We start from the raw sequence: 20,003 nt of genomic DNA, 5'->3' as shown, positions 1-20,003 counted from the left end.
ATGGCAGCTTTAAATATCCACCTCCCTGTATAAATCTAGAACAATGTTATGCCTTCCAGATAAAAACGGATACCTCTTGGGAGTAATTTCTGATATGTTTTTGAAATCTTTGCATATAGACACCACCCCCCCCACCCACACACACACACACACACACACACACACAGGTGTTGTGAACAGTTGTAACCTTGGTCAAAAGAGTAAGTGTGGCCTGAAACCAAACCTGTTCCACAAGTTAGCATGGGGCTGCATCTGCCTGGAGGGAGGAGGAAATAATTCCCACAAGGATGTCATAAGGGCCTTTTAGCCTAATGGTGGCCCTATGGGCACAAACACGCATTTACACACATGTACACACACAGAGTTTTCTGCCCTTGATTACAGGACAATGCTCCCAGGAGGCAGTGTCAAGACTTCACATCAATAAGATCTTTTTTCTTGGAAAGAGCTGTTGATTTGGTCACAAGAATAGCTTTCTAGGAGAGAAACTGTGCGTAGTAGAGAAGAGTTATGAACTGTAATCATTCACATTTGTCTGTCCATTTACAGGTTTGTAAAGCACTTAAAAATATATCATTGCATTTAATCCTCACAATTCTATGACGTAGATGCTGAACTTTACAGTTGAGAAAAATAGACTTAGAACAAATAATTTGCCTAATGGACATGGCTGCTATAAGTATCCAGGCTAGAACTTAACCTGAGGCTTTGGACTCCAAATGCCACATCCTTCCCATATCATGAGTCTGTAGAAAAGACTTGAATGTATTTATTTTCTCTAAATGTTGTCTTTCTTCTTGCAAAAAAGTTGAATAGTTTAAGGAGTAAGTTGAGTAATTTATGTAATTCTATTGCTATTGCTAACTTTAAGGGAAGCCTGTCTTCTTGCTTTTATCTTAAGCTGTTTTCTCTAACACCATCAACATCATCTATAATAAATGAGACATCTAAAGGGGTGTGAGTTAAGATTTTTGAGATAAAAAATGGGATCATAAAGGCAACTTTACTCCTAATCATCTCAAGCCTTGGATTTGTTAGTGTCATCTCAGGAGCTGAGAGGTGCCACCTAAGGGCTCAGGATTCTATTGCTCAATAGAACCTTGATAAATCTGCCATCCCAACGCTTCTCATCAGAACAGGAAGCACCTAAATTCTCCAGGACAGACAGCCAAACTTCCTTTTTTTGGAAGATTCTTGGGAACAGATACTGGAAGATCTTAGCTCTGTCATTGACCAGCTATGTGACTTTCAGGCAAGTCATGCCCCTCTCTGGGCCTTACTTTTCTGGTCTAAAAAATGAAGGTTTTGGTAGATTACATCTAAGATCCTTGTAGGTCTGACATTTTTTGTTTATAGCCTTCCATTATTACCCATCCAGTGTCCCTTATTCTGATTTTCAAGAATCTTCTTCCTGTCTGATTCCTCCTTCCATGATTAAGTTTTCTCCATTCATGCTCTATGTGGGGTCATGGTGAATTTCTTAGCAACTCCCTCCTTGTCCGTAAACTTCCTGACCCAGACTATTAGAAAAGAACCCACCCTACTTTGCCTGGCTCAGGCCTTACAATCTTGTTCCATTCTGCTTGTCCACAATGTATTTCCCCTTCCTCTTCCCCACGAACTTTCTGTTCCAGCTAAGTCAGAATTCTACCCATCTTCCCCCTCTATATGACTCAGTTCTCTAATATTATACACTCTATGATCCCTCACTGACCTCTCAAGTTCACTGCAAAATCACTTCTTATCAGAAGCAATAGCTTGGCCCTACTGTTTTCCATTTACTGGATTTTCTGGTTAGTTTCTTTATCTTTCCAAGTAAATTACAAGCTACTTGACTCAGATATCCTGTGATTCTTTCTTCTGTATCCATAGTGCCAAGCAGACTTAGTCTGGTGTTATTGATTGGTAGGATGTCTGAAAGCACCAACCTATTGGTTAATGCCTTCAGAAAAGTCTGCCTCTCAGGCACCAGAATTAGGAATGAACATTTTGCTGCAGCATCAAGGCATCCTGACAGTGACTTCTGGCCGTATCACACAAGGTTCTCTCAGATCATAGCAGCTAAGAGGATTTTTTATTACCTTCAGCTGGACAGGGAATTCCAGTGACTAAAAACCATGAGGGGTCACTGTTGGGAAGAGAATGGTTGTACAAGCTAAGATATGCTGCAATAAAAACTCTCCCTGCATAACCCAGATACTTATAGCCACAATGTAAATTCATTTTCTCTGAAGCTATCCCTTATGTGGGGAACGTTCCAATACCTTACTGCCTTCTTTCTTTATTTAAACAAGTAAAATGATGCTTTTATTTACCATTTAGCACTTTTAAATTTTCTTGCCTTTTTGCTTACAAATACCCTTTGAGCTACTGAATTGATTTTGGTGAGATTTGTTACACTATGAAAGAGTCTGAAGATGCACCTGGAATTCCATTATGTCTCAGCAAACATCTAGAAACAAAATGGCTACCACCAACTACTTTAAAAATGGCACATCTCCCGCAAATTTGAATTTGTACAACTGTAAATGGGGAGTTGCTATTGCATTGTGACTCATTGTATGTTCATGGGTCCCAGTTCATATGGACACAAACAGAAAATACACTCCTGCTCTTAGGAAGCATCATCAAAAATGTGATAATAACTCCTGGGCAGATCTACCAAATGCTAATTGGAATGCATTGAAAATAGTTCAGTTAAGTTTGTGAGCATTTTGAAATCATCATGGGTGATATAAGCATATTTTTATCACTAGTGTTTAATAAAAGCCATTTCTGTGTCTGGGCCAAGGGCTTTGGCACATGTTCAGAACAAGTCAAAGGAGTTAATAACCAGTAATAAAGGGAAATAGAGCCAAGGAATATCTAAGCTGCATATCTCTAGGGATCTTGGAAGCGGTAGGAGACATTCCTCAAGACATGCGGAGTGGATGCACCAGCAGCACTACAGTCACTCACTTCAAGCCTAATCCACTCAACCTTTCCCAAGAGAGGAGTCAGGGAGACAGAAGTCCAAGGATGAGCCCACGAAGTCTTGTTTCATTTGCTTAGTTTTATGAGTAACTGCAAGATATTGCATTTGATTACCAATAGAAGCCACATTAAAAAAAACACCCTAGGTAGGTCAGAGGCAAAATTTTTATAGGATGGACAAGGAGCTGAAGGGAGGACAGCTGTGTGTCTGTGCGTGTGTGTCTGTCTATATGCAAAGATTTCAAAAACATCTTGGTAATTACCCCCAAGAGGTATCCTTTTTATCTGGAAGGCATAAGATTGTTCTAGATTTAAATAGGGAGATGGATATTAAAAGCTGCCCATAAGCTTTCTATATCATCCCTGTAGTTTCAAATTTGACTTCAACATTTCATCTTGGTAATAAGGAGATGCTTTAAGTCTCCTGAATTAGTCCTACCAGAAATCTCACCAAAGTTGGGAGAAAACTTTTCTTCAACTCCAAATGCTAGGGCGAGGAGAAAAAGGGGCAGGAAAAAGGGCAGGGGCTGGTGGGGCCGTGGTGCCTATATCTCATTTTTCATATGGAGCAGCTGAGGCCAGAGAAGGCAGGTGAGGCATTTAAGGGCTTAGCAGAGTTAGGTCTACACCTGTGTGTTTTCATATCCGGTCCTGTGTTCTTTCCATGAAGATGTCACTTACCCATTTCTCTAAATGAGCCCTGAACTAAGAAGAGTGAAATGCCAAAGTTTCATGTGTATGTGTCATCTGTTGGCCTTCTGATGTGGATATATAGGGCTGGGTGGGGAACTATGTTCAGGGTACCTTGCCTACCGTAGGTGATCAGGCTGCTCTGTGCTTCCTTGAGGCCAATGTCCAACCCTTCCTCTCACCTCAGGTCCAGCTGGGCTGGTCCCACACCCTATCAGGGGCACATCCCTCTCACTGCCTTTGTCTTTTCTTTCTTGCATTCTATTCACACCCTACTGGGTCTTCAAGTCCCAGCTGAGTTGAATGCAATGCAATGGGATTGAACAAGCATTTATTGAGGACCTCATCAGTACACAACATTGGGTAGCCAGACACTTGTTGAGGTGTTGAGGGCACTAAGTGAACAAAATACACTCTCCACTCAAGGTTCAAGAGGAAGACAGGTCTGTAAACAGTCAAGTCTCACAGCCTAAGGCTGAGAATAGTAGAGAATAATAGTAGTAATAAGGATCACTTATTGAGCACCTACTAAGGACCAGGCTCCATCCCAGGTGCTTTATACTTGTTACTGCCAATCCTTACAATAGCCAGGAAAGACAGGTATTAGAGGCAGCCCAGAGTATTCAGGTGAGTTCCAGTTTTGTGTCCAGTCCTGAGGTTCAATTCAACTCCGTCCTTTACAAATTATGTGTCTTTGGGGCAACTTTCTTAATTTTTCTGCATCTCTCATTCTCTTATCTGAAAAATGATGACAAAATCTTCTTCAAAGGACAGATGTGAGGGTTAAACAGTAAAAGGCACACAAATGGCCTAGTGTAGGGTAAGTTCTTGACAAATGTGGCCAGAGATCTGGATGACCTGGGAAAAGTGAAATAGCGCCCTTAAAGGAAGCCCTCAGTGGAAATCTGGGCAGTCGCTGTGTCAGAGCAGAGGCAGGTCTCAGGTGGGGAGGGTTACAGGCAGGATGCATCATTTGCACTGGGTCTCTAAAGACAGGGGAGATTTCGTGGGGTTAAAGAATGATAACTAGTGGCTGGGCGTGGTGGCTCACACCTGTAATCCCAGCACCTTGGGAGGCCGAGGCGGGCGGATCACGAGGTCAGGAGATCAAGACCATCTTGGCCAACATGGTGTAAACCCCGTCTTTACTTAAAAAAAAAAAAAAAAAAGCTGGGCGTGGTGGTATGTGCCTGGAATCCCAGCTACTCGGGAGGCCGAGGCAGGAGAATCACTTGAGCTAGGGAGCCGGAGGTTGCAGTGAGCCGAGATTGTGCCACTGCACTCCAGCCTGGGTGACAGAGTGAGATTCCGTCTCAAAACAAACAAACAAAGAAACAAAAAAACCTAGTGATGAGAGTATGCATTGCTGCTGCCCTGGGTGACCTGTCTTTGTGATACTTATCCACATCTCAAGGTGTCTGGCTGGGTTATCCAGACTCAGCGTAGGGGCTGGGGCTGGAGGAACTTTCTTGGCATTTCCCTCCTTTGTTTATTTAATCCTTTCCTCAAATTGAGTGTAAACTACAATTCTCACCAGCTGAGAAAGCGGAGAACCCCCACCCCACACTCCACCAGTGACCAGTGCAGACTACAGCCTGCCGTAGACCACTTATGGGGTCATGGTAAGACACTCTGCCCTCTCACCCATGACTTGGAGAGATCAGTTTTTTGGTTGCATGCGTGCCAAGCCATGGCATGCTCTGCGTTGGAACTTAGCAGTAATGGGAACCCCCGGCAACCCAGATGCTTAAACCAGGTGTCCTCAGCAAAATTGCCTCTGACTTCTATTGCCCAAGGCAACAGGGTATAGCTGTTTGGTGATATGATTTTCTAATGATCACATGTTAATAAGAATGGGGGAATCCAACGAGAGCCTGAGTAAAGTGAGCAAGCAAGCAAACAGAAATCTTCACGCAACAAACAACAACCACAATAACAAGCACACTGTACAAAATTCATGAATATTTGTGGTCTAGAATAAATGAATGAACATGAATGGAATTTCCTGAAGAAAGTGCTATTACCAAAACCATCATCTATTTTAGAGGTCGATGGAGAACTAGGCCTGCTTCCCGGGAACTGTCAGTGCGGAATTAAATGTGCTTTGTGGCATTTCCATTCTGGGTAGTGAGTTATGTAGGATTGTTCCCGCCCTGAGCTCGGGGCCGTCTCCAGCAGAATGAGAGGCAGGGACTGAGGGATGGTGCCGGGAAGCTGCCGCTCTGAGGATGGCAGGGCTCAAACTCTCCCAGGTCTACAATGTCAAGGGCGCACCTTCTGGGGTTACCTTCTTGAGTTTATCACTGCAAGCTGGACATTTTCTCATGGGCTTATAGTGTTTATGCTTCTAGGGCTTAGCTGTTTTGGATAGCAAGGCTAAACATAAAAAAATGCCTCCTTTTCACAACACATCATACCCAGAACTTGACGCTGCCAACTTTCCTACAGCACTTTCTATTTCTTAAGGTGCTTTAACATGCATGCTCCCATTTGAAATCCACAGTAACCCCATGTGAAGGATGGTGATCTCCACTGATACGATGTGCAAACTGAAGGTCAGAAAGGCACATAACTGCCTTAGACTGCCTTAGATTGCTCAAGGGGCAAATAGTCCAGGCAGGATTAGAACACCAGTCTGCTGACTCCTAGTCCAGCATGCTTTCCTCCATGGCAAGCTGCCCTCAAATGAGCCATAGCTCAAAGAGTAATGATGTCTAAGGCCAGTTACCTCATAGGCCTCTGGGAAAATGCCTCTTACTTTCTGGATGGACATGCCTACTCATAATCAGCCACACCCGCTCCTGCCTCTCTCAGCTCCAGTCCCAGAATCACTTGGCTGTTTAGAACAAATGCATTTATGAGGGCCAGCTCCAGAGATTCTGATTCTGTAAGAACCTGCATTTTTGACACACTCACCAAGTGATTCTGATGCACATTAAATCTTGCGACTTGCTGGTTTATGGAATACAATGGATTTTAAAGGTCACTTGAGCCAGACATAATCTCATATGTAAATCTGTTTCCTCGAAAGGTAATTTTATTTAAAAAAGAAAAAAAAAATGAAAAAGGAAACAGGGTTACTTTCTGAAGGTCTTTTCCAAAGTTATTCCTCATATCTAAATGTCCTCTCTCTTCTTTCTGGCTTCTCTCAATTTTCCAAGTCTTTTTTTGTACCTTTCTCGTGTTACTCTCTCTGGTCCCTGAGCTGTATCCTGCTTATGGTACTATCCAGTTACTGAATGTCTGTCTTGTGTGAGTCTCTATCCCTAACCCTGTGCACTCTTTCTGAGTTATGTATTCTGTATTCCCAGTAGTCCTTAGCACAATGCCAGAAACTGCAAATATGCTTTTGCTGTAATCTTGGAATGAGTCATTCAACCCTGTTGGACTCAGTGCCTAGCACAACTCTCCATCAGTAAGGATAATCAAGATGATGTAGAAGCAAAGCCCAACATCAAACTGGCATTGAGTCCCTATCAGGTTAAAGCCTCAACTAAGCTCTCAAAAATTCCCTTAAAAAATATGACTGTTGACAGGTCACTTGATGTAGAACTGGGGTGATGGGAGGTGCAGGTCATGGTTCCAGGCCATAGGTGGGCCTGTTGGATGGTCATAGACACTACTCTTGTCTGGGCCAGCTGTTAAGATTCTAGAGTATCCAGAGGACCTGGTGGGAGGAGGAAGGCCCACCCATTCCCACTGCTGGGGAAGCACCCAGTAACCAAGGCCCTGTCACCTGTGCAGACTTTCTGTCATAATAATAATCATGATCCTGACAGCTTGTATATGCCCTGGGCTTTGCCACTTAGTAAGCCTCTCCCTTATCTTCTCATGGTAACCCACAAATTAGATAGATTGTTCTCTCTGATCTAGAGAGGAAGAAATAGATGTTCCCAGAGGTTGAGGTAACTGCCTAGGTCACACAGCTAGATGTGTGAGAACCCACGTTTTCTGATGCTGAAATTTCATGCTCTTTCCAGGACACCATGTTGCTTCTTGTCCCATGGGCCACACCTCCTTAGGATGGAAACTCCCAGAAAAACACTTCTCTATAAAGATCTAACTCATTTGACATGCAAAGTTTATTCCATACATTTTATTTTTTTATTTTTGTTCCTTTTTTTTTATTTTATTATTATTATTATTATACTTTAGGTTTTATGGTACATTTTAATCAAAAACAATAGAAATAAATGCAACTTTAAATGCATTTAGTCAATCATTCAAAAGGTATTTATTTAGTGCTTAGTACCATGTAAAAGCCCAGTTGCAGGCACTGGGTCAGGGACGGGGACATAAGGATGTGTTTAAGGCATGCCCATGGACTCGCAGCCTGCACCACCCATTATCCTGGGTCTCCACCAGGTGATCTGCCAACAGTCACATGTAGCACACTCATATTCCTGAAAGGAATTTTTGAGATTTTAGTTGAGGCTTTATACCTGGTAGGGACTCAATGTCTATTTGATGATGGGCTCTGCTTCTGCAAAAACCACATCTTGATTCTCTATACTGAAGCAGGGAATAGTGCTAGATACTGAGTCCAACAGGGTTGAATGACTCATTCCAAGATTATGGCTAAAGCATCTTTTTAACTTTCTAAAGACATACCAAATATGGTTTCCACCCTCTATGTACTTCAACCAAGTGGTACGTACAAGACATGCCCATTGGCCCAAAGAGATCTAAGCACACCACAGCTGTGACTTCCGGTGTGTGAAAGTGGCAGTAGCTGCCAGCTCCCATCCATGTATGCAAGGGCCTAACACCCAGAGTAGGCTGATACCACTGGCAGGTAGTTGGTGGCACCAGCCTGTTAATTCCTAGTGCAGGAGTCCCATCTGATTCTGGTCTCCTTCAGAGACCTCCCCTTAATGTAGAACCCAGAGTGATCTCACAAAGGGCTTCTAGACCACAGGCTCCTGGGGATGAGCAAGATCCTGGAGTAACAGTACGGGTGGAATTTCTCTGAGCCTTTAGCTTAATTTCTTAAAATTATCAGACAGGAGATCTTTGGCTTAGCCCCTTTTTGATTGCCAAGTGCACAAGTTGGGGTTTATGAGCTCTCTCCTCCTTCTTCGTGCTTACTCTGCCCCCTTATTCCAATTAGTTCTCTGGCAGGGAATCCTCCTCAGCTAGCAGCTAACAGTAAATTATGTGTCTGGGATTCCCCCAGGGCTGAGTGAGTGAGGTGTATATGCGTGTGCTCATGCTCATGCATGGGCATGGGGGTGTTGAAGTGGGAAAGGAGGATCCAAGTTCAAAACTAACATTGGAGACTCTGTGAATGGGCAGATAAAGAATAATTTCCCCTGAGGGTCGTGCCTGGCCTTGGAGCATTCCTTCTCCTACAAGAAGCAATCAGATGGAACTCTGCTTGATTCAGGGGTAGCTAATCTACCAGGGATAATTTTTTCCTTCCACACCCCACCTTGCCTTCTGTTGCCTTCATGGGTTTCTGTTCATTTATACATGGATTCAGCTGCTTGTTAGTGTGCTCTGCAGTGCTTCCCTAAGGATATAACTCTGCAGATGGACGACATTTTTTATTTTATTTTCTTAGTATTATCTTGGCTTTTTGGAGGATTTTTTAAAATGATTATTCCTCCTGGTATTATTTTAGTTTCCAATTACAATGTGGGTATACTCTAGCACACTGCTATTTTGTAAATGGATGTATATGCTTATTGTTAATTGATTCCCCAAACAGGCCACAAATGCTTGCATTTAGATTGTGTATTACATTACTTGCATGCCACCAGGCTGGCCCCTTGCCAGCTGGGGCTCTCAGCTTAACCAGAATCACAATGGACACATCTCGTTTTCCCTGACACCTGTGCAAAACAGCTTGCTTGCCCTGGGCTTTGCTCTCCAGGGAGAAGGAGCTAAGGTGGCCCTCTATTGAAGAGGTATCAAAAAACCTGAGGTCCTCCTGCTTTTTTTTTTCTAAGAAAAGAATTAGAAAAAAAATTCAATTTTAGTCACCTGGATTATCCATCTTTTTCTGAAAACGCAGAGGAAAGGCCAACTCTGGTCTTTATCCCTGACTATTGGTGGTCAAGTCCAGACACCAGCAGTTTGAGCCACTCCTCTGTAAAGCTTTTCCAGGGACCCCAGCAAGTTAACAAGTCCCTTCCTCTGGGTTCTCTCTGACATGACTCAACTCCAACAGTTATAGGGCTGTTTTACTTACTAATGTCTATTTCACCTCTGGACTGTGAACTTGCTTTGGGACCTTTGCTTTCCACCAGTGTCTATGCTGTACTTGACAGTTGGTAAATAGGCTGAATGAATGAATGAATGAATGAATGAAGACAAATGCTATCATAGGGGAGTTAGCTGGAGTTTGACACTGGGTACATGTAAACAATGGATGTGTGATTTTTAAAGAGGATCATTATTCATTCAAAAATCATAGTATTTAATAGTATGAAAGGTGAAGTGTGTCTCACTTGTGGTACAGGGACTCTGTTTGCATCAGCTGTGAAATGAGATGGACAATCTCAAAGATGTTTCAGAGGCTTTGGAGCAACCCAGAACTGTGTGATGTAAGCTTTGTTAGGTAACAGTTCTTTTACAGAATAGGATTGCAATTGAGAAATATATATCCTATTCCATTCCATAAAATGAAGTAGAAAACAGACTGAATCTAGATGTTGCGTTAATTATTACTGCTATTATTATTATTATTATTTTGGAGTTAAGATATCTAATTTAAGATGTCAAAGTTAAGATATGGCATTGATTTGTAAATTCCAGTTCAACAATCTTCTACAGCAGTTACAATAAGCACATTATTCTTATATCCCTTGCCCCCTTGAGCAAGCTGTTTGTTTTCTAATTGTTCTCTATAACCAGTGAACTTCTATTTTTTGTACCCCTATGAACTTAAGCTAATATTTTCTCCCAGGGAAAGAGAGATTAAAGTTTTCAGTGGAATGCCCTAAAGTCCCAAAAGTAGAATTCCAGGCATCAGTCAAAAGGAGAGAAAGTCCTGGGAAGGAGGGTCAGGGTAGGGAGTTCCTTGAGTTCCAAGATTTACAACTTCCAGCCAAGCATTGGTGGCCGCCTTCACCTCCGGGTGAGACTGGACCTGGCCATGATAAAGTCTGTCAAAAGAAGCAAATTTGGCAAGCTGGATAGCAGCATGAATGTTGATGCAATTCCAGCCTGAGGTTTAATGCCACAATTAAAAGAATAACAAACCCTGCTGCTGAGAAGCCTTTTGGCCACTCTAGATCTTTTAATTCCCATCAGAAAACAGCATGTCACTTCCAAGGGTTACCCACAACAGGGCTTGCTTTAGAGACCTAGAGGCGTAATTATCTATTGGGAGTGGGGAGGCTGAGGTCAGCCTGGCTGGGGCGAGGGCCTGCCCTTTGTGCAGATATTGGAATGTCTCGGAATTCCTGCCAAACTCAATCAGCCAGGGCCGCGTCTCATGAGAAGTTACTTCGGGAGGTTATTAGTCTGCCCTGCTGCTGACTCAGGCAGCCTTCCCTAAGCTAACCAGAGGCAGATGAATCTGTAGGAAAAGCTCTGTCTTCATCATGAAGCCCACAAGATGGAGGTGGGCCCTGAGACCTCTGTGTCCTTCGGTGAGTTGTGCACATCTCACCAAACTGTGTGCTCCAGGAGAGCAGGGACCTTGCCAGTCTCATTCACCTCTGTGTCCCTGTGCCCATTTCACAGCACACAGTGAGAGCCTGGAGAGAGAAGAAATAGCTCTCTCTGTCTGCACAGTGCTTTCTCTTCTCTGCTGGATACCGTTCACCTTTCAAGGCTCAAGTTCCACTCCCATGTGAAGCTTCCTCTGCTCACAGCAGCCCATTCTGATCTATTTCTTCACAGAGCAGTGTGTTTCCTGGTGCCCCCAACACTAACTTAACCCCCACTGGTTAATCTTGAAGCTGAGTGAGCTCCTTGGAGCCAACACTTGTACTTCTCCCATCTTTACTTATAGCATCAGATACAATGTCTTTCACATGACAGAAATCAATGAACAGGAGAAACCTACAACCCTGGAGTGGGAAAGTGCTGCCCAGATCAACTAGGCCAGTGGGTTTCTAATTTTTTTCCTATTAAGCAGCAAAAAGAACCCTGTGTTCTTTCCAAATGAATGATTATGGAATCTCCTTCCCTGCATATAAAAGGTAAGAAGTTTGCTTCTTTGGGTTGAGGAGTGTACAGAGATTCAGAAAGCCCATCTCTTATCTTTCTCTCCCACTCTCGTCCCTGGGGCAGCACTTGAAAAATCACAGATATGTCTAGGACCTTCCTTTTACAAATGAGAAAGCTGAAGGACAGAGAAATACAGTGACTTGGCCACCAGGCTCACACACTTATTTTAGCGGCAAATTTGGGAGGGGGACCAAGGTCTTCAAACTGTTACCTAAGTGACCTTTCCTTTCTACGACATTAACTTTTGGCTGAAAGAAAGAGAAAGGAAAGAAGGGAAGAAGGGAGGGAGGAAAGAATGGAAGGGAGGAAGGAAGGGAAACAGTAGTGAGAGGGGGAGAGAAAGGAAATAAAGGAAAAACTATACATTCAATACATCATGGAGAGTTTATTTTCTTGTCTCTGACCTCAGCATCAACACAGCCTTATGCTTGGTATAGCAGAGCTCCTCTCCAGTTAAAAGTTCAAAGATTAAGTTTTGTATGGAGAATTTCAGAAAATAAATTTAGGTACAAATATTAATGATTAACTCAAATAGTTATTAATACTAAAACTTCACACTGCCTATCAACTTGAATTCTTACAGTTAGTAATTCCTATAGTTACCACAATGGCTTGGGTATTTGAAGCTATGTTCCATGGATAACTTCAAAGAGGGCATGCAGGCATGCAAAGCAGGCCCTGCTTCATTTACAAGAACAGCTTGTCTGAATCCTTCTTTCTCTGGTTCTGTTTGTTGTGATGCATGATTTTCTGAAGTACAAACCCAATGATTGCACCAATTTGTTCCTTTGCCCAGGCCTGCTCTCCCGGGCCCAACGTGTCTACATCCACAGGGATGAGTTGCACAGGTTGCCTGAGTGTTGGCTGGGCTATGCGTGCTTTTTTTCTTCCCTTCTTGTCTGCAGAGTGGGACCTCCTCTTCTTTTCTAGATCCTGCTCACCTTTCAAGGCTCCACCCCCATGTGAAGTTCCATCCCCATGTGAAGCTTTCTATGCTCACAGCAGCCCACATGCTGATCTCTTCTTTCTCAGAACATTGTGTCTCCTGGTGCCCCCAACCCGAACTTAACCCCCACTGGTTCTGTTGATTCCTTTGTGCTCCATTTTGCAGTCTACTTAACGAGAAAACAGAAGCTCAGAAAGATTAAAAGACTTGCCCAAGGCCAACCTGGCTAGTTAGTATTAATCAAGCTTAAAACCCATGTTTTTGATGCCAAATTGACACTCTGTCTACACTCTCTATAATCATTGCTCCTTAAAATTCATTTTTGCTCAGTGAGGCTACAGTCAGTATGACAAAGCAGTTACTTTAAAACCATAATATCCAGATTTCATAGTTGTATTACAAACACTTGAAATCTTCCATTTTTAATCGTTCATTTGAACAAATATTTATCCACAAACTACTTAGTGTCAGACACTGTTGTCATGCCAGGTACATACTGCAGGCCTCTTTAACATGTGTGTGAGTGGTATGCTAAGTCTGCTCAGTCAGCATGTTCTCCTCCACCTATTCCAGGAAAAGTCAGTGCTGTCAGGATGCTTCACGGGGTTCTTATTTTCTTATTATGTTTCAAGAGGACCATTGAACTTGGTACTTGCATTTCTGTTTGACAAAATGTGGAACAGGGGAAAGAATGTAGCCATGATAGGTAGAAATAAATCAATGTATTAATATTTCAATTAACATTTTAATGGATATTAGTGGATATATTAATAGCCACCCAGCGCAGCATAAGCAAAAGTGAGTTTGTGGTAGTTACGACTTGGGTGTTTCCCCATCTACATTTCGAGGGTATAAGTTGGGCTTTACTCATCTTTGTATCCTTCATAGCATGAAAGCTTGCACATCATAGATGCTCAGTAAAGTTTGTTGATTGCTAGGTATGCCTCTTAATATTACCTTATGCTTACCAAGAACTATAGGTCAGGTCTACATTAGGATGCTCACCTAATGTAGGCATTCACGGCATTTTCTAATAGATCCACAGCATTTTCTAATACCTCAAGTTCATCTACAAGGCCAGTTTTAAGTGATTGTCTAGCTCTGATATGGTTTGGCTCTATATCCCCACCCAAATCTCATACTGAATTATAATTCCCAATGTTGGAGTTGGGGCCTTGTGGGAGGTGATTGGATCATGGGGGTGGTTTCTAATAGTTTAGCACCTTTCCTGTAGTGTTGTCTCATGATGGAGTTTTCACAAGATCTGGTTGTTTGAAAGTGTGTAGCATCTTCCCCTTTGCATGCTGTCTGTCTCCCGTTAGTCATGTGAAGATGTGCCTGCTTCTCCTTCACTTTCCACCATGATTGTAAGTTTCCTGAGGCCTCCCCAGAAGCAAAAGCCCATACAGCCTGCAGAACCATGAGCTGATTAAACCTCTTTTCCTTATAAATTACCCAGTCTTAGGCATGTCTTTATAGCAGTGTAAGAATGGCCCTAATACAACTTCCATGATATCATCCTTGGAAAAAATGTTTTTTTTCATCTGCTGGTTGATTCTATTAGCTTGATTAGGACCAACTTTTTAGTTCCAGAGATGAAACTAGCAACCATAAGTTAGAAAGGGTAGGATCTCTACCTGAAAATGAACATGAACGGCACAATTTTTCACTATTCCAGGCAGAGCACTCTGTGTGTTGGGTGGAGAAGGAGGTGGAGATGTTTCCTTAGTCTGTGGGGTCCCTGTGGAAACTGGGTCCATTTCTGGCTGATCAAGAGAGAAACTTCCTCCACTATGGGTCTGAGTCGGTACAGTAAGAATGAAACAGACCATATGAGTATCTCATATCCTCAGGTCACCCCAGAGATATGTCTTTGTGTCCCAACTATTTGTAGGGCCACAGCCCTAACTTTTATTGAGAATGCTGGGACATCTGGAGCCAGGCAATAGAGGCACAGTTCATCCACAAATTCTTTATGTATATATGGATAAAATCTAAACACTCTTACCCTTCAACCTTTACATTTGGGGCTACATTTGGACCTCTGTGTATCATAGTCAACTTCTAATTACAGACCTATTGGCCTCGACTAATTTAGAAGGTGGTGTTGCGGCCAAAGAAATGAAGTCCCATTACACAATGAAGTGTGTAGTGTCATTCCAATGTAAGTAGCATTAAAAAATATGCTTTGTTCTTGGTATACATTCCCTCTAACTTCTCATCAATACAATGATGCTGGAAATTTCTTTATCACATATTGGGCGATAAGCCTTAAAATGAATATTTCTCTGAGAAAGGGAACATCATGATTTATACTTACATAAGGTAAATGACAGGTTTGAAAGATTTTCTATGTCAGATTTTGATCCAGAGGCACACAGAAACAGTGAGAAGTAAAATCTGGGGAGAGGGTGGTATATAAGATGAAGATATGCTTCAGAAGAAGTCTGAGTAGAGAACAAGTGTTTGCTAAAAGCTGGCCCTGATGACCTTCGAGATAACCCCATGATATGAACTCTCAGGATACCACTTCACTGAGGCTATGGTGCAGCCGTAGAATAGGGTAGCCATTGTTGGTGACAACATAGGCTAATAGTAAGTTTCTGGGGCCCATCTATACAGAAGCTTGGTCAACAGAGACTCCCAAAGAATCACTTGCTTGATCACACCCTGAGTAGACAGAACCTTGGATTTACCTACAAGTTACTGACAGAAAGTACTTGGAGACATTCTGAACTAGCCATGGTACTGGTTGTTGAGAAATGATGTCTGGGAATTCCACTTTGCCTTCCCACCCTTCCAGCTCCCCCCAGTCCAGTAATGGCCTTGTGATCTCATCCTCTAAGACAGATTTTGCAGGCAGAGTGAGTCTGATGTATGTAAATCTTGTGCCCTCGCCAGACTCTCCCAGGGAGGCTGCCTTGAAGAAAATCTATTGCCCTAATCAATTACCAAACTTCCAAATGAAATAGATTGTTCTCTCTTGCTGGAAGACCATCAAGCTGTCATTTTTCTTGGTAATGAGCAGCAGTGCAGGAGGGGAATTGCACTTCCTCTGTGGCACTGGATGAAGGGGTTCCAGTAAGCAAGGGCTGACCAGGAAAGCAGGGAGTTACCTGCCAAAATGATGGAAAAGTATCTGGAAGCCTCTCTCTCTTTTAAACTGTACAACAAATTTCTCTTGACTCTTTAGTATGCATCAGGCAATTTTCTGGGTATGGCAGATAAAATTGAGAAAGGACTCTTCTCCCTGGCCTAGGTACTGCCCATCTGACTTTGATTTTTTTTCTCCACTCCTTCCATGCTAGTCTGGTTCACTCCTAATTCCTGAGCTATATCCGAAGAGGACAAGAACTCATCTGGGAGCCTTACCTCCACCATCTGATGGGGACTGGAATTCATCTGTTGCCCAGGGATGCTCCATGGATATTGGTGTATAGTCCCCAAGCATTTCTCTGTCTGCTGAAATGTGCTCCTGTACATGCATCTGGGCTCCTGCCTTGGTTTACCCGTATAGCATCTTTATTCCATTTTGGGCTTGGAATAGCACCTCAAACTTTAGTCTGTTTGCCTGGGCTCTACCTAGGTTCCTTCCCTGAGAGCTGAGAGCCCATTTTTCTACCTTCCTCTTTCTTCAGGGTCAATGCCTTGATGCCACAGTCTACCTGTCTTCAAACACTGCTCTTCCCCTGAATATTTTCTTGCCATAGTGCTTTATCTCCCAAAGTGAACTCCCTGGTGTGCAGATGGAGGCTTGAACCCTATGTGGTATCACTAAACACCTTGGGATCTGTACTCTTCATCCAAAGTACTTTTTATAAGGACCCTTCCAGGGAGCAGTACTTGACACAAATGGAAGAACGCCTTTGGGTAGAAATTGGGACACTTGGGTTAGTTTCCTCCTCCTTTTGCATCTAGTTTCAACTTCCTTCTTTCTCAAACACATACACCTGAGACCCCAGCTCATCCTGCAAGCTTTTCCTGGTTATGGCACTTACTCACCTTTCAAGGTGCTCGCTTTCCAAGTGGAGAGACAGCTAGATATTTAACAGCTAAATATCAACCTCTGTGATAAGGTAATCTGTAAGGTGTGTACCAAGGGTGGTGGGAGTGAGCCCAGGGAAGGGGTGTAATAAAGAACAGATTGCAAGGAGACCTTAAGGGAGGAGTAAGAGTCGACTTAGGGGACAAGGGTCTTCTAGTGGATCCCAAAAGGATCCACTCCTGAGTGATGTCAGAGAGTCTGAAAAATTAATGTTTAAGCTACTATATAAATTCTAGAATTTCAGAGATCCACTGCCCCAAAATTTAGAGGTGTATCAATATTCTCCCCATAGGAGCTATAATCTAGTTGGGGAGGAAATTTTCTCACAGAGTAAATAGTGAAATAATAATGTAAGGGTATACATAATAAAGTACTACTTTAAATAGAAACAAGTGCCAAGGATGTGTCAAGTGCAAAGATGTCTGGGCCAGATAATGCCCCTTGCAGAAGGCTGGAAAAAAAGAAAAAAACAACAATAAAAGGAGAGTTAACACAGGAGCTAGGAATGGGGACCTTTCTGCTGTCTGCAAATCATATGATGTGGATGGCTGCCCTCTTGGCCTCTGCCTTGCAGAGGACTCTCTTGGATTTTCAGGAGAGGAGGGGGAAAAAGAAGTCTTATTAAAAATAACAGCATTTGGTGTTCATGTGTGTGAGTGCTGTGTGCAGACACATTTAACAGTGCAGCCGCTCTGAGCATTGGCTGGTGGGGAAGAGTCCTGAATGCAAAGTGAGGTGAGTGGCCTTTGCAAATGCCAGCTGGAAACACTGCTCTGCTGTGTAAGCAGGACAAGAACAAGCTAGGGAACTGTCACCTCTCCAAACAAGTTCTCTCAATGACGGGATCAGCTGGCTGTTCTGAGAGGGTCTTTGGGCATCTGTATGCCTCCCTCTTCGTGGGTAGAAACCCAAGTATGGGGAGCATGGCTGAATGCCTTTTGATTCTGCCTTTGGGTGGGACATTGGCTTAGGTCACTTTCGGGAGGCAGGACCCTAATCAGCAGGCAAAGGGGAAGGCAATATTGTGACATTCCATGAAAGATTGGGCCAGGCTGTCCTCCTGTGGGCACCACTCCACTGGTGGCAGGGTTGGACTGGGGGTACTCCCTGCCTCCACAGTAGGAGCTGCATAGAGGGGCCTGGGAGTGTAGGAGAGCCTGGTCTTTGGTTCTGCATGCCTTCTCATTCTCCATCAAACCTACACTTAGTATGGCTTGGGGGCACAGATGAATCACTCTATAAGTTGCATGATCTTAAGGAGTTTACTTTATCTCAGAGAGACTCATTTTTGTCTCCCCTATCACATGGGAATTGTAATGACTACTGTAAAACACAAATCTGTTGTCAGATTTAAGTGTGAGAATAATTATAAAAAACACTTAGCACCTGTAAAGAAGACATCCAAAATGCTCACTTCCATGCCCCTAATTTTACAGGTAAGAACTCAGAGGCTGAAAGAGGTTAAGTGTCTCACTTGAAGTTGCCCATCAAAGATGAAACTGAGCCTGGAACCTGGGAAGGACAGTGGGGAGGTGAGGGAGAAATGTTTGGGGCTTGGCTCTGCCCCTAACAGGGGGTAGGATTATGGACAACCCCTCCACTCAGGTTTCAGGTTCCCTCTTTGTTAGGCAGAGGATGGATGGGATCCTCTCCAAGGTCTCTCAGGTTCTAACATGGAACCAGCAATGCTCCTTCCTCTATGCAGCAGAGGCCCAGTCCATGACCTACAGAACTCTGCATTCCATAGAGAAGTCACAGTGTGGGCCCCTGGGTCAGACATCTCTACAAAGTTCATCGCAATGGAACTTCTAAAGGGTTTTGGCCCCTGGAACCTCCCTCGAGAACCATCCAAGGGAGACAGGGATGGGGGCCCACAGGGTGCAAAGTGGCGGCCACTTGAGTGGCAGATTGCCGACACCATGTGACCTGGCTTCCCAGTCTCAACTTTTCCATTCTGTCTAGTTTATTTTTCCTTCCTTGTCCCCTCCATGACCTGAAATGCTGTCACAACCATATCTGGGCTTTTCTGTAAATGTCTTTTTTTTTCTTTTAAACCTTGATTGCTTTCATGCTAATAAACTAGAACTGAGGCTTACTGAGACAAGAGAAGTAGGTTTCCCTGAAAAACATTTACATGTATGTAACAGAAAGAGATAGAGACTGAGAAAGAAAGACAAAGGTAGCAAGAGAGAAAACCACAGAAAGAAAACTTATGGAGAATTTGAAAGAGAGAGAGACAAGCAGGTATTGATGGCCAGAAAGACAGAGAGAGATATATATATAGGGAGGAGATGACTGAGGTAAATTTAGGCAGAGACAGGGTGATTTGGTCCATCTCCTCTTGTGTCCCTATTTACAAAGAGGGATGTGATGGAAACAGTCGAATCCACAGATGAGTTGGGTAAGACTGGGCAAGGTATCCCATGAAGGGACACATACAGTCTTCATTTTCCTTCTACTTCTTGGACTCTTCCAAAGGCTTGCAATACCACTGGCTATACAGGAGGCTCCAGGATAGAGTCATGACCATCTGAAGTCCCTGAGTTCAGGGCCATGGGTCCTCTATCCTAGCATTTCGCCTCAGATGGATCTGAAGGTTTGGGGGATGCTGGCATTGTTATCCATGAAATCAACTCAAAGGTCATCTGTCATCCCCCAATATCTTGATAATTTGTAATTCTGTTTACATGTTTACATATTTTTGTCTCATTTGCAAGATCAGATTGTTAATTCCCTGGAGTAGGCATTTTTGTGTGTGCATGATGCCTTGAACCTAGTAGGCGTTTGATAAAGTCCAGTTGAGGGACTGGGCCTGTGTTAGACAGCTTCCAGTGGCCCATCAGAATGGAGGGATTCCAGAAGGTTGGGCGACCCATCTAAAGGACACTGGCCATTCTACAGAAACATCTTGTAGAAAGTTGAGCACCCATGAGTAGGCTGGCAAGCAAAGAAAAGATGAAGGCTGTGTTAGTCTGTTTTCATGCTGATGATGAAGACATACCCGAGACTGGGCAATTTACATAAGAAAGAGGTTTAATGGACTTACAGTTCCACATGGCAAAGGAAGCCTCACGATCATGGCAGAAGGTGAAAGGCACATCTCACATGGCGGCAGACAAGAGAAGAGAGCTTGTGCAGGGAAACTCCCCTTTTTAAAATCATCAGATC

The 20,003-nt window shown here is 43.3% G+C and overlaps 1 protein-coding gene across 1 annotated transcript in view; it reads right to left on the bottom strand.

The window, feature by feature from the left end:
• Positions 1-20,003, bottom strand: part of SLC14A2 (solute carrier family 14 member 2) — a 472,590-nt gene that overhangs the window by 158,041 nt on the left and 294,546 nt on the right. The gene's annotated exons all lie outside the window — the stretch shown is intronic.

This window comes from Pongo abelii, chromosome 17 (assembly GCF_028885655.2).
Source record: "Pongo abelii isolate AG06213 chromosome 17, NHGRI_mPonAbe1-v2.0_pri, whole genome shotgun sequence".
NCBI classification, from domain to species: Eukaryota; Metazoa; Chordata; class Mammalia; order Primates; family Hominidae; genus Pongo; species Pongo abelii.
This window is presented reverse-complemented; position numbering and strand designations above follow the sequence as displayed.